The sequence below is a fragment of the Panthera pardus genome, unplaced genomic scaffold, assembly GCF_024362965.1.
Source record: "Panthera pardus isolate Hobbes unplaced genomic scaffold, ASM2436296v1 HiC_scaffold_8, whole genome shotgun sequence".
Classification (NCBI taxonomy): domain Eukaryota; kingdom Metazoa; phylum Chordata; class Mammalia; order Carnivora; family Felidae; genus Panthera; species Panthera pardus.
The window spans coordinates 70,401,057-70,416,693 of record NW_026527013.1 but is presented as its reverse complement, the minus strand read 5'-3'; positions in this window follow the sequence as shown (position 1 = coordinate 70,416,693).

Genomic DNA, 15,637 nt, shown 5'->3' with positions numbered 1-15,637 from the left:
TCTGGCTTGTCCCACATCTGAGTGACTACTATGGGCCAGGCATAAATCAGGATATTTTATATGCACTACTACTATTTCTTATAATATCTACAAATGGTAAAATATTTTTGCCTTTTTTGAGCTAGGAAAGAAGTCTTTTTTTTTTTTTTCAACGTTTTTTATTTATTTTTGGGACAGAGAGAGACAGAGCATGAACAGGGGAGGGGCAGAGAGAGAGGGAGACACAGAATCGGAAACAGGCTCCAGGCTCCGAGCCATCAGCCCAGAGCCTGATGCGGGGCTCGAACTCACGGACCGCGAGATCATGACCTGGCTGAAGTCGGACGCTTAACCGACTACGCCACCCAGGCGCCCCAGGAAAGAAGTCTTAAGAAAGGTTCTAAAAGTTGCTCATGGTTACATAGCTATTCCACAACAGAGCTATCACATGTATCTGTCTGATCCCAGAGGCCACGATTTTTCCATCAAGTAACAAAACCCATGTTATGGGTTTCCTAACAATCAACTTCCCATACAGGTAATATGTGCTGTCCAAAAGCCACTCCAAAAGTTCACATGTTCTTTCTGCAGGAAACAAGCCATCCCTACCAACGCACTAGCCATGTGAATGAGCAACCATGGACATTCATGAGCCACCAGATGACTATAGTACCAGCAGACTATCTATGAAGCAGAAGGACCATCCACCTGTTCCATCCATGAATCACAACAGATAATAAATTGTTCTAGTTTGAAGCCACAAAGTTTTGAGATGGTTTGTTATGCAGCAATAGATAACCAAAATATCTTTTAAAAGCTTTTCTGAAAAGATTTTAAAAACTCTGTAAAACATATGTTAATTTTTTTTAAGTTTATTTATTTATTTTGAGAGAGAGAGCACGAGCAGAGTAAGAGCAGAGAGAGAGAGAGAGAGAGAGAGAGAATCCCAAGCAGGCTCCACAATGTCAGTACAGAGCCTGACATGGGGCTCAAATTCATCAACTGTGAGATCATGACCTGAGCCAAAATCAAGAGTCAGACACTTAATTGACTGAGCCACCAAGGTGCCCTGTAAAATATACATTATTTTTAAGAACAACAATTTAAAAAAAGCAATGAAAGGCTTAAAAAAAAAGAAGAATTATATTCAAACAAAAACAAAGCAGAGTGGAAATATTCAGAGTAGAATTCAAGGCAAAAAGCCTTTAATGGAGTCAAAAATAGACAAAAATATAATACCTATGATCAGTAGTAGCAAACAACATACAATAAAATATATAAAGCCAAAAAACTAGTAAAAATAAAAGAATAAATGAAAAAAACTACAGCAGGAAACCAACATGTCATTTTCTATATTTAACAAATCCAATGAACAAAAAAAAGCAATCAAGAACCAAGAATCTGAATAACTTTTTTACCTTGCAAGGTTCAGTGTGTGTGTGTGTGTGTGTGTGTGTGCGCACATATCTGTGAATACACATTTGAACATACTAAGATTTTCCAGTGTCTAGCATAAGGCTTCGTGAGACTGACATAAACATTCTACTGTTCCCATTGCCCAGTCCTGTGACTACCTCCTGGAGAATAAATCTGTACAATTTTTGAGAAGACAAAGCAAGTACAGATCAGCAGTTACGTATCTTAAGTCAATTCATATACACAACGATGGAAATTGACCTTCCACTACTGCAAGCAGCTATTATCCTTAATTTTGAAGATTAAAATGACAAAATTTGAAATTGAGTTTCAAATAAGATGGAAGAAATTAAAATCAGCTTAATGCCATTTTCATTAAGAATAAAACAAACTGAAAATGTTAACAGTTGTTATCCATTAATTCAATCAACAAATATTTTCCAACTGCACTCAAAATACCAGGCACCATCTATGCACTGGAGATACAGCAGAGAACAAAATAGACATGTGGTTTGTGGACCTTACATTGTAGTGGGAGGAGATAAACAATAATAAGATTAGTTTAGTTAGTGATAAATACTTTGGAAAAAATAGAGTGTCAAGAGAATGAGGAGATAAACTACAGACTGGGAGAAAATATTTGCAAAAGACGTATTTGATAAAGGACTGTTACCAAAATATACAAAGAACTCCTAAAAATCAACAACAGAAAAATAAACCTAATTAAAAAATAGGAAAAAAAAATGAACAAATGTCTCACCAAAGAAGATACACAGATGGCATATAATCATATGCAAAGATACTCAATGTCATCTGTCATCAGGGAACTACAATTAATACAAAGAGATACCATGACACATCTATCAGAACTACTAAAAGCCAAAACACTAACACCAAATATTGGATGTGGAGCAAACACTGATGGTGGGAATGCAAAATGGTACATCCACTTTGAAGAAACAGTTTGGTAGCCCACCTACCAACCTAAACAAACAAATATATGCATGTGACATGTGTGAAAATCAAGAAAAGGAAACCACACTAAAATGGAGTCGGGGGGTTTGGCAGGGGAGCTCTTATGCCCTACCACCCATCCTCAAATGCAAATCCAACAGGAAGAGAGGGACCTTGCAGGTGGATTCTACTTTCCCATCCCAGCAGGTGGAACAAAGGTTTTCCTCACGCCTATGCACCACCACCCAGCAACAGATCAGCCAATGAGAGACAATCACCACTCAGCCAATGAGGAGCCACTATACTTCCAACTCTCAGTTTACTGCAATGGGCTGTTTATAACAGCCTCCCCAAGTCCTCGTTTTCCTCTATAAAAGAGTGTGCCTCTCCTTTGTTCTCCTAACTTCCCTATGGTTCTGACATAGCTTACTTGACCCAGATTGCAATTCTTCGCTCTTCACCCCCCCCCCCAAAAAAAACATCTTTTGCTGGGAAATAACTGGCAGTTTTCTTTTAAGGTTAACCCATGCTAGAGTATAAAAGGAAGAAAGAGCAGTTTAAACTGTGGGGTGAAGGAAGGCCTCTCTACCAAGGCAACATTTGAGTTGAGATTGAAGGAGTAATTTGAAACCCAGAAGAGGGGCAAGTAGACCAGGCTAAGGCCTCCAGGCAGCCACCAACTTGGTATGTTCAAGAACCAGAAGGCAGGCTAGCATGTTAACTGAGGGCCGGCAGGAGGGCAGGGTCTTCATCATGTAGACCTTTTTCGGGTATCACAGACAGTTTGGATTTTATTCCAAGTGTAATGAGATGCTGCTGAAGACTTCAAATGGGATGATATAGTCTGGCTTGCCTTTTCTTTTTTTAAAGATTTCTCTAGAAGGGGCAGGATGGAAGCATGAAAACCAATTAAAAAGCTCCTGCAGTAGGAAATAATGGCAGCTTGGACTAGCTGGTAGCAGCAAAGATGCAAAAAAGTGAAAACATATGAAGTAGGAAGCAGAACTAACAGGATACTGGAGGGATGGTGAAGGGCAAGGCAGAGTGATTTCACAGGATTTATCATTATTATCCTTAAGCCTCCTTACAAGTATTACCAGGATTCAAAATTACCATGCACTTAGACTTTAGAAATGATATTGTGGTAGAAAGCTTAAAATAGTAAACTTTGATAGCTAAATCTGATTACTCATGATGTCTCATACATTTGAATAAAAAACGTTTCAAGGCCATTCTCTTGCAGATTTGAAAACACAGCAAAAAGATATTCAGTATTTTCTGGCATCAAAAACTTTAGATAAAGGACTCTGATTCATAACCATTTTGCAAGGGAATATCAGTAAGGAAAACCCGATTAAACGTTTACTTCAGCATTTCTATTAAAACCCTCCATCTTAGAAAAAGAAAGTATATAGGAAAATAAAACAATTTGGCATCAGTGATTAGAAGTAGAATCTGGGAGGCTCGTGGCTGAATGTTCCCTCCCTGAAACTCTCCTATCATGTTCACTCAACTCTCTACCTGTTCCTTTTACCTCTCTGGCCAGTCCTCTTAAGTTCCTTATTGAAATTTATACCCTCTATCTCTTCTATATTGCCCCTCATTCTGTTTTATGGGCTGAATTGTGTGCCCTGCCATCCACTCATATTTTGAAACCCTAATGCCCAGTACCTCAGAATGTAACCATATTTGAAGACAAGGGAATAGTTTTTTATGTTAAAAAGTACTCTTAATCATTCATCATCAGGGAAATAGAAATCAAAACCATGATGAGATACCACCTCACACCTGTCAGAATGGCTAAAATTAACAACAAAGGAAACAGGTATCGGCAAGGGTGTGGAGAAAGGGGAACCCTCTTACACCACTGGTGGGAATGCAAACTGGTACAACCACTCTGGTAAATAATATGGAGGTTCCTGAAAAAGGCAAAAATAGAACTATCCTATGATCCAGCAATTGCACTGTTAGGTATTTACCCAAAGGATACAAAAATACTCATTAGAAGGGATACATGCACCCTGATGTTTATAGCAGCATTATCAGCAATAGCTAAATTATGGAAGAGCCCAAATGCCCACTGACTGATGAATGGAAAAAGAAGATGTGCTGTGTATGTGTGTGTATATATATTAATACATACACACATATATATAATGGAATGTTACTCAGCCATAAAAAAGAATGAACTCTTGCCATCTGCAATAACGTGGATGGAGCTAGAGAATATTATGCTAAGTCAGAGAAAGACAAATACCACGTGATTTCACTCATGTGGAATTTAAGAAACAAAACAAACAATCATAGTGGAAAAAGGAGAGAGGCAAACCAAGAAAGACTTTTTTTTTTCCTTTGGAGACAGAGACATTGAAAGGACTATAAACCATCATCAAGTGAGATTTATTCCAGGGTTGCAAGGAGAGTTCAATATCCACAAATCAATGTGATTTACCACATTAACAAAATGAGAGACAAAAACCATATAATCATCTCAATAGTTGCAGACAAAATAGCATTTGATAAAACTCAACATCCATTTAGGATAAAAACTCTCAACAAAGTGGGTATAGAAGAAATACGCCTCGACATAATAAAGGCAAAATATGACAAACACACAGCTAACATCATACTCCTTGTGAACAACTGAAAGCTCTTCCTGTAAGATGAGGAACAACACACCAATGCTCACCCTCACCACTTTTATTCAACATAGGACTGGTAGCCCTGGACACAGCAATTAGGCTTAGTAAATAAATAAATAAATGGATCCTCATTCAAAAGGAAGAAGTACAACTGTCACTATTTGCAGATGACATGACACTACATATAGAAAACCCTAAAACCCCCATCAACAAACTGTGAAAATAAATAAATTCAGTAAAGTTGCAGAATACAAAATCAATCTGTTGTATTTCTGTACACTAATAACAATCAGAAAGGCTATACTTTCAGGGATCATTTCTATAGTTCGTTACTAATAACAATCAGGAAGAGAAATTAAGAAAGTCCTATTTATAACTGTATCTGAAAGGATAAAATACCTAGGAATAAATTTAACCAACAAAGTGAAAGACCTGTACTCCGAAAACTATAAGACACTGATGATAAAGGGGAAGCCAAAACAAACAAATGGAAAGATATACCATGCACATGGATTGGAAAAATTAATGTTGTTAAAATGGCCATACTACCCAAAGCAATGTACAGATTCAGTTAAATCCCTATCAAAATAGCAATGGCATTTTTCACAGACCTAGAAAAGACCATCTTAAAATTTCTATGGAAGCAGAAAAGATCCCAAATAGCCAAAGCAATCTTAAGAAAGAACACAGCTAGATGTATCCACACTTCCTAGTTTCAAACTCTACTACAAACTCTACTACTACAAAATTATAGTAATCAAAACAGTATGGTACAAGCACAAAACAGACAAATGGATCAATGGAAGTGAATAGATAATTCAGGAATAAACCCACACATATATGGTCAATTTATAAAAGGACACAAGAATACACAATAAAGTCTCTTTAATAAATGGTGTTGGGAAAATTGGACTGTTATATGGAAAAGAATGAAATTGGACCACTCTGTTATACCATAGACAAAAATAAACCCCAAATGGATTAAAGATCTGATTCTATAAAACTCCTAAAAGAAATTATAGGCAGTTAGTTAGCTCTTTGACATTGATATTAGCAACAATTTTTGAGATATGTCTCCTCAGGAAAGAATGACAAAAGGGACTACATTAAACTGAAAAGTTTTGGTACAGCAAGTAAACCATCAACAAAATGAAAGGGCAACCTACTTGCAAATGATATATTTGGTAAGGGATTAATAACCAAAATATATTAAAAACTCATTCATCCCAATATTAAAAAAAAAAAATCCAATTAAAAAATTGGCAGTGGACCCGAATAGACATTTTTCCAGAAGAAGAAATAAAGATGGCCAACAGACACAAAGAACGATACCCAATATCACTAATCATCAGAGAAATGCAAATCCAAACCTCAGTAAGATATCACCTCATACCTGTCAAGATGGCTGTCATCAACAAACACACAAAATAACAAGTGCTGGCAAGAATGTAGAGAAAAGGGACACTCATGCACTGTTGGTGAGAATGTAAATTGGTGCAGCCACTATGGAAAACAGTGTAGGTTTCTCAAAAAATTAAAAATAGACATACCATACAATTCAGCAATTTCTCTTCTGCATCTTTTTCCAAAGAAAATGAAAACACCAATGCAACAAGACATAAGCAGTCTTACGTTCATTGTAGCATTATTTACAATAGGCAAGGTATGGAAGCAACCTAGGTGTACACTGAGAGATAAATGGGTAAAGATGATGTGGTATATATACACAATGGAGTATTACTCAGCCATAAAAAGGAATAAAACCATGCCATTCACAACAATATGGATGGACCTAGAGGGTGTTATGTTAAGTGAAATAAGTCAGAGAAAAAAAAAAAAGGCTATATGATTTCACTTATACATGGAATCTAAAAAAAAAAACCGAAACAAATGGGGGTGTCTGGGTGGCTCAGTCGGTTAAGCCTCCAACTCTTGATCTCGGCTCAGGTCATGATCTCACGGTTGTGGGATGGGACGCTGTGTCAGGCTCTGCACTGACAGCATGGAGCCTGCTTGGGATTCTCTGTCTCCCTCTCTCTCTCTGCCCCTCCCCTGCTTGCTCTCTCTCTCTCTCTCTACCTCTCTCTCTCTCTCAAAATAAACATTTAAAAAAATAAAACATTGTTAAAAAAAAAACAAATGAGCAAACAAAAGAGAAACAGATTCATAGTTACAGAGAACAAAATGATGGTTGCTGGGGAGGGGAGTTTGACAGACAAAATAGGTGATTAAGAGGTACAGTATTCCAGTTCTACAATAAATAAAACACAGGATGCAATGTATAAATAGGGAATATAATTAATAATATTATAAGAACTTTGTATAGTGACAGATGGTAACTAGACATGTGGTGACCATTTTGTAATGTATTTAGTCATTATGTTATTCACCTGAACCAGTACAATGTTGTATGTCAATTATTCTTCAATAAAAAAATAAATGCTAAAAAATTAAATTAAATTTTTAAAAATAAGGTAAAATAATAAAAATTTAAAAGGCAAGAAAATGGTAAAATTGAGGACAGTAGTATTTCTGATGAGGAGGTTAGAGAATGGAATGGGGAAAAACATACATGTGGACAAACAATGTAGGGTGGGTAAAATTTTACCTGTACCATCTTACAGTCTCCAGCTGGGCCTGAGAATTAAATTGACTTAAAACAGATTAACAGGAGAAAGGCACACAAATTTTATTTTTACATACACTTGGAAGTTCCCACAAGAAAATGAAGACCTAAAGAACCGGCAAAATCCAAGTTCTTCGATATTAGGTTGAACAAGAAGAGATGATTTGGGAAAGACAACTAGAATATATGGCAAACCTAAATAAAAATTGTTATTTTAACAAGGTCTGTTTGTACAGAATACCCAGTCTCAACTCCTTACTCCAGTGATAAGCATGTTTCTTCCCTGTATAGGGAGGGCATCTTTCACATGGGTGATCAGAGCATTCTTCTCTGCACCTGCTGTTTTTCACGTGCCTCTAGCTAAAAATAATCCTTATGCCAAAGTGGCATATGTTTAGGTAGCATATTCTGCCACCCTTCAATATTATTCTACATTCTCACATTGTTCTTACATTAGGTGATCCATTCACAGAAATCCATAACCCATGTGTATGTGATGCCTAGATTCCTTTGCATGTATTTAATGGTACAGATTTTTAAAATAAAATCTTTAAAACATAATATTAGCTCTGTGCCAAACATATAGTTAATGCCCAAGAAATATTAACTATTTTTAATGTGAGGTGAAAGTCCCTACATAAAAATATAGTACAATTTGGACCCATATTTTAAAGATTAAAAAGGAACTGGAGGAAATAGATCAAAATGTTCACAATGACTACTTCTGGGTGATGAGAGGCAGAGTAAATTAATTTTTTTCTGGACTTTCATATTTATCTGTACTTTGCAATCTTCTGCATCAAGCATGCTTAGATTACTAAGAATGACAACAAAACCAAATAGAACAGTCAATGAATACAATGCCTGAAGCACATTATGTATCTGTTATGATAATAAAGAAATGTATGTATCTCATCTTGTCAATATTATCAAATCACTAAATGGCTTTGCTTCACCATTTTATCCTTGCAAAGTCACTCAAAGATCAATACAGGATATATTCTAAAGGTCCCTTGTGCTTTTCTACATAGTTTATTAATAGCTTATCTGACTCAGCATTTTCTAAAGATACTGCAGAAACACAGGACTGGGACTAACCACCTCCTCTATTCTCCATTTAGTCTCAGCCTTTGAAATGTAAAACACCAACAGTACTGTCACAAAGAAAATGGAGAAGGATGTCTGGATGGCTCAGTCAGTTAAGCATCGGACTTCAATTCAGGTCATGATCTCATGATTTGTGAGTTCAGGCCCCAGGTTGGGCTCTGTGCTGACAGCTCAGAGCCTGGAGCTTGCTTCAGATTCTGTGTCTCCCTCTCTCTCTGCCCCATCCCGATCCCATTCTCTCTCTCACTCTCTCAAAAATAAGTAAACATTAAAAAAAATTTTAAGGAATAATGTAGATAATATAATATCAAAAGCAATTTGTATTCTGTAAAGGGCAATGCAGTTGTTCTTGGGTCCTATACTTTTGAGTATCTTGGGAGCATAATCAGGTTTGTAACCCCAGTGACTATCAAAGAGTTTCTGAAACAAAAAAAGGGGTTCAATAATGGCTTCTTAAATAGAATTTTTAAATGTGTCTTCCTCCTCCCTCACCCAATAGCAGTTCTAACACTTCTGTTTTATAGACTATAAACCTCCAGTGACTAAGATGACCTTTGATAAAAATAAAAACTATTCTTAAAATTCAGCTCTGGATAAACTTCTGTCTCATGTGTGTTATATCTTCCTAACAATACTCTGTGTTTACCGGCAAGTAGAAACTGTGTATTAACTTGTCTCCAGTTCAGCATAATACAATGTTTGGCAAATGGTAAGCATTCAATACACAACAAAGATTCTTTATTACTTGTTCCAAAAGTGAAAGCTCAATAGCTTTCAGGCAGAGTTGGCAGAATTTACCCTAAATATATAAAACTGCTGGTGATACTACCATAGGCAATTTGATGATAAGCCACCCTTTGTGTTATAAAAGAATGAACATAGCAGCATGCTTTGTTCATAATTTCAGCCTGACGTAATCCTAAAATTGAAGTGTATGATTTGTGACAAATGGATCTGAGTCAAAGACAAGATTTCCTTGATGAATAGGCTTCATTCACTGAGTTAGTCGCAGAGGGAGTAAATATACACAATTCAGTATTAGGGCTTATCTTCAGGAGTTTGAAGGGCAGGCTTCCCATGACCATTCTCATTCCAACCCAGTCTGTGCTTTCTATAGCTGAACCATGGCATAAGTATTAGGCATTTTCAAAACTGCTGATAAACTGATAGAGTTGCTTGGCTGAAGGTAATTTTAAAGGTTAAAGGTCATTAGCCAAGTTTATTTTTCAACAGATATTACACTTTGTTTTTCTTAGATACCGTCTGTCTATACAACAGTAGTCCTTCATGGTTTTTTCTTCCCCCAACACACATACCACATGACATTTAGATGCACATATACATGCCAGGCTCTAGAATAAACAAGGGCATTCACAGTAACACCGTCTCCTTCCCCATGATCAAGGAAACAAGTCAAAAACTATTATAAAATTAAGTGTTAATCTACGATAATTTGTATGGTAAAAGTAAATTAATTACAAACTTAATCGAATTCCTAGATTTAACAAATTACTTGCTGAATATCTCATGACCATTCACTACTCTGAATTATAGGGGGATAATGTCACACAGAGAAAGTTAGATTATACTTTAAGGTGAAAAAAGGGGCTACTGGTACACAGTGCAAGAGAATTTACATGAAAAATCTTATCAAGGAATCTTCCAATGAATTTGAACAAAGCCAGATGTTATTCAGTGTCTCACTTGTACTCACTGGAATAAAAATAATTAATGTACTGCTCTGCTGATTCCTTTAATAAGAAGCCCTCTAACAGATTTGTAAAAATTACTCCCTTTAATATTTCATATTCATATGGGAAACTACAATTCTAAGAATAAGTTTTCGGAAGCTTTTTTTGTGGGGAAGTTGGCAGGAGCCATTCAAAACAGACAGCAATTCTTTATTTAACATGTACTTAATCAAAACTTACTGCTAATTCCTCTGCCAATTTCAAAGGGTTTGGAAAGACGAGAGTGGAATCAAGGGAACTCTAGAGACTAGAGAATCTAGAGACTCTCCAATGTGAAATCCTTCTGAATCAGATCTTTGGCGAAAGCCAGGCAAACTGAAGGTGCAAACTGACTAACTGGACTGAACACCTCACCCTTCATTAGGCACCAGAAAAGACTAAAGTTTTAAAGTGGTAGAGTTATTACTTGGATTGGGAACAAATACCTCTCATCATCAGTTCCTTAGAACACTATTGTAAAAACTTTGGCATTACCGAAGAATTTCCATTAAAAATGGTTATTTTTTGTTACAAATAATAGAATCAGTATCTTCAATCAAGTATTGGTTGATACAAAGGGAAAAATTAAGAATGCCTTCTCTCTATTCTGGCTTATATACTGGGTGAAGGCATGAAAACACACCTATAATGTATTTATGGTTTATTTAGAGAAACATTCTGGCAAATTAGCATGGTTAAGTGTTACTTATTTGGAAATACTGATGTAGCAGTAATTTGAAAAAACAAAAACTACTCTACCAGTTTATTTCAAGATTTCAAGTCAAATTTTCATTCTCAGTAAAATTTCTATTAAGGCAAACAACTTGGGCTAGGCTCTTAAATATCAAACAGTAGAGGAGACATTTAATGAATAAACTTCCTTGTTAACACTTTGCCTAAGTAGACTTTTTCAGAGGTACCGTGTTCTGGCTAAATGAGGCTGGCTTTGTTTCTTTCAATAAATTAGAGAAGGGAAAAAGGTGGGGAAGGGAATGTGACAATCACACTTAATCCAAACCAGGCTGCCATATGTCACTTTTTGTCCTTTGCTGGTTCATTGATTATTCATGAATTCACTACCTGACAAGTGCTATATTTATCTTTACAGCCACAAAGCTGTCAATTCAGTTTCAAGCAAGCCTGTCTTTGTTTTCAATGAAACACACAATTTACGCAAAAAAAGGCCTTGTGTATGCGACACTGCCCTATGCTGTAATACAAGTATTAAAAACAAAAACAAAAACACAACACTGATATAATATAAGTGAGTATCCATGTTGGTCCTGGCCTGAGCCTTATTACTATTTTTTAATGACTGTTACATCAAAAGAAAAATGAAATAGTCTCAGCTTTTAGAGCCTTTGGCTTCTATGGATTCCCACAGAGGCCCTGAATCCTTCTCCCTGTATTCTGTTATCAATGGTCTTACTGTTTCCATTTCTTTTATTCTTTTATACATGCTTGTTTCTGGCAAGTTTACTCTGCTATTAACTTACCTGCTTAAAGCTACCTGAGTTCCAAGCACTGCTTCCCTGGGATGCATTACATTAGCTCTAACTCAAAATCTGCCCCAGAGTTTCCTTTTCCCATATACAGTCCCATGAAAGACATCACAGGTCAAATTCCAGCTTGTTTGCCAGCATCTAAAAAAGACATATTTTTTCAAAGGTATAAAAAGAGACACACTTAAGGGGCGCCTGGGTGGCTCAGTTGGTTAAGCATCCGACTTCGGCTCAGGTCATGATCTCACGGTCTGTGAGTTCAAGCCCCACGTCGGGCTCTGTGCTGACAGCTCAGAGCCTGGAGCCTGCTTCAGATTCTATGTCTACCCTCTCTCTGCCCCTCCCCAGCTCGTGCTCTGTCTCTCTGTCTCTCTCAAAAATAAATAAACATTAACAAGTTAAAAAAAACAAAAAGACTTAGCTTTTATTACTACCAGACAAGAAGATAGGGAAAACAAGCTTGCCTAAAGACATTTTAAATGCTTCCTTGATGGCAGTAAGCTTAAAACTACCACCACAAATCCACTATATTTGTCCCGAGGGAGCAAGTCAGAGGGAGAAAATAAATTAAAAATAAACTTGCATCCTAAAAATTCCTTGACTAGCTTGAAGAATAAAAAAGCAAAGTGAAATCTACAATCCAAAATTACTGTCATTTAAAAGTTTTATGATAATAAATAATGCCAAAAATGTAAACTGCATTTAATTCTCCCTAGATGTGCTCAACAATAATTTTGACATGAGAGTTCAAAACATGTGATAAAGATTAACAGTTAGTGATTGAGGGCAAAGACCTACTCCAAAGTAAAAATAGCACCTCATAAATAATTCCAACATATGATGCATTCCTCCATGTTTTATTTCAATTTATCTTTTGAGGATCCCCAAACTTAAAAATTTCTTTATAATTCAAGAATGTGATTAAGATCTATCCCTCCACTAACAAGAAAATGAAGTCGAGACAGCATTAATATTTCAGAACTCCACTATGTTCTCAGACAAAGTCATCAAATTCCTAAAGTAATTAAGGCATGAGATCAGTGTTTATGCCTAAGAAAATAAAAGAAAAAAAAAGATTCAAATACAGGTTGAATGTTTTCATGATTTAAGACTTATCCAGGTCAGTGTATAATTGTTTTATTGGATAATCTATGTCCAGAAGTTCCTAACTTGTTTGTTCTTTACCAAATGCATCACCACTTGTTCCATCATCCAAGATAAAAAAAAAAACTTAGACCTCTTCTATCACCCTGTTTTCATTAGTCAGGATTAGGTGCAGCTGCAGATCGCCATCTACAACAAGAACAAAACAGATATACAGACAAAACCGACGGCTTACATAAGACAGAAATCTTTTTTTGTCCACACAAAAAAGAAGCCCTGATGTAGTCAGTTCAGTGTATAGCAGTTCAGAGTGTTGGACTCTTTTCCACTTGGTGATGTGCCATTCCCAACATGTGCCTTCCACTTTGAGGTCCAGGACCTCAAGATGGCTGCCTGAGCCCCTGGTATCACATGCACAAAACAGCCAGTAGGAGAGGGGAAGCAGGATTCATTCAATCCTAAGATTTTTCCAGAAGTTGCACACAATGCTTCTACTTTCATCTCATTAATCTGAATTTAGTGATATGGTCACATCCACTTACTAAAAGAACCTGAACATGCATTCTTTGCACTAAGCAAAAATAAGTCCAGCTAAAAACTAGGGTTCTATTACACAAAAGAAGAAGAAAATGAAAGCTGGGATTGGCACAGTCGTAAGCTCTGATACTTCTCCCTTACCTTACACATCCAAGTCTCCTCAGTTCTTTATCATTATCTACTTAAGTCAACCCCATCAGCCTGGTTTTAATTTACCTCATCATCACCTTTGCTTGAACTATAGCATCCTACCTGATCTCCTTCACCAAGGTGTAAATTAGCAATTCCATTTGGGCACAGAAACTAAAGACTAATACTAACTGGTATAAGCATGGAAAGAGCCATCTGAGTGAGAGGCACTATGCCTTTTCCTTCAGACTTGTCATTCAAGACAGCCTAGCAAAGGAAGAACTCCCCATTCTTCCACGCGAATGTGTTAAGGCCCCTACTGAAAAGCACAGAGATTGACTATAATCTGGTGTCTTTGTGTTTGTGGAAAATCTTCCTGGGGGTTAGTGGTCAGAGATGGTTAGAGGGTCTTAACAGGGCTGGAAATCAGTCTGTTTTTCAGAAAATACTTCCTAATGGGCAGAATGTTGGGCCAGAATTTAAAAAAAAACACAAAAAAACAAAAAAACAAAAACAAGAAAACCCAAAAACTGTCAACCTAGAATTCTATACTTGGCATAAATATTTTTCAAAAATGAAGGCAAAATGGGATGCCTGGGTGGCTCAGTTGGTTAAGCATCCAACTTCAGCTCAGGTCATGATTTTATGGTTTTGTCAGTTTGAGCCCCACATCAGTCTCTGTGCTGATAGTTCAGAGCCTGGAGCCTGCTTCAGATTCTGTGTCTCCCTCTCTCTCTGTGCCCCTGCCCAACTCACGCTCTCTCTCTCTCTCTCTCTCTCCCAAAAATAAACATTAAAAAAAACAATTTTTTTAATGAAGGCAAAATAAATACTTTTCCAGACAAATAACAGCTAAGAGAATTCACCGAGAGCAGATTTACATTATAATTAATGCTTTTTTAATTAAAATATATTTGATATTTTTACATTGATACATTTTACATTTTTACATTGATATTGAAATTTACATTGTGTAAATTTAAGGTGCACACATTAATTTGATACGTTCATATGTTATAATAACTGCTGTTATAGCAATAATTAGCATCTCTATCACATTACATAATTATTATTTCCTGTTAGTGGTTGGAATAATTAAGTTCCTGTCCCTTAGCAAGTTTCACGATTATAATACAATACTGTTACCTATGTTCACTGCAGTGTCCATTAGCTCTCTAGGACTTATTCTCATTGCAAGTCTGTACCCCTAAACAACATCTGTCCAATTTCTCTGCTGCACCCCCATTTCCTGGTAAATGCTATTTTAGTCTCTGTTTTAATGAGTTTGTCTTTTTAGATTATACAGTTAAGTGATACCATATACAGTATTTGTTTCTCTCTGATTTATCTCATGAGAAATTTTAAAGTTTTTCTGGCAAAAGGAAAATATCAAGTGGAAATTTAGAACTGAAAACATAATAAAGAGGCTTATGATGACAAATATGTGGCTAAATGTTAAAGACGGTTTTTCTCATTTTTAATTTCTTTACAAGTTGAAGTGACATTGAAGTGACATCAGCAAGGTGGTAGAATAGGAGTATTCTCTGTCTTTTCACCAAAGAACAATTATGACGATCACCAATAAAAGAGTACTTTTGAGGAAGTCCAGGAGTCTAGCAGAGAAGTTCCAGCACACCATCAGAGCAAAAACTTCTGACATTAGCTTGGAGAGAGGGAAGATGGCAGAGTAAGAGGATCATGAACTCACCTCCTCCCACAACACACCAAGGCAACAACTACATGTATTGCAACTCACACTGAAAACAACCTGAAGACTGGCAGAATCTTCTACAGCTAGTTATAGAGAGAAGGTGACATCAAAAAGGTAGGAGGGGCAGAGAAAGGGTAGGAAGCCAAACCCCCTAGCCCAACTACTCACAAAGGAGACAGACATCACAAGCATGGAGGAGT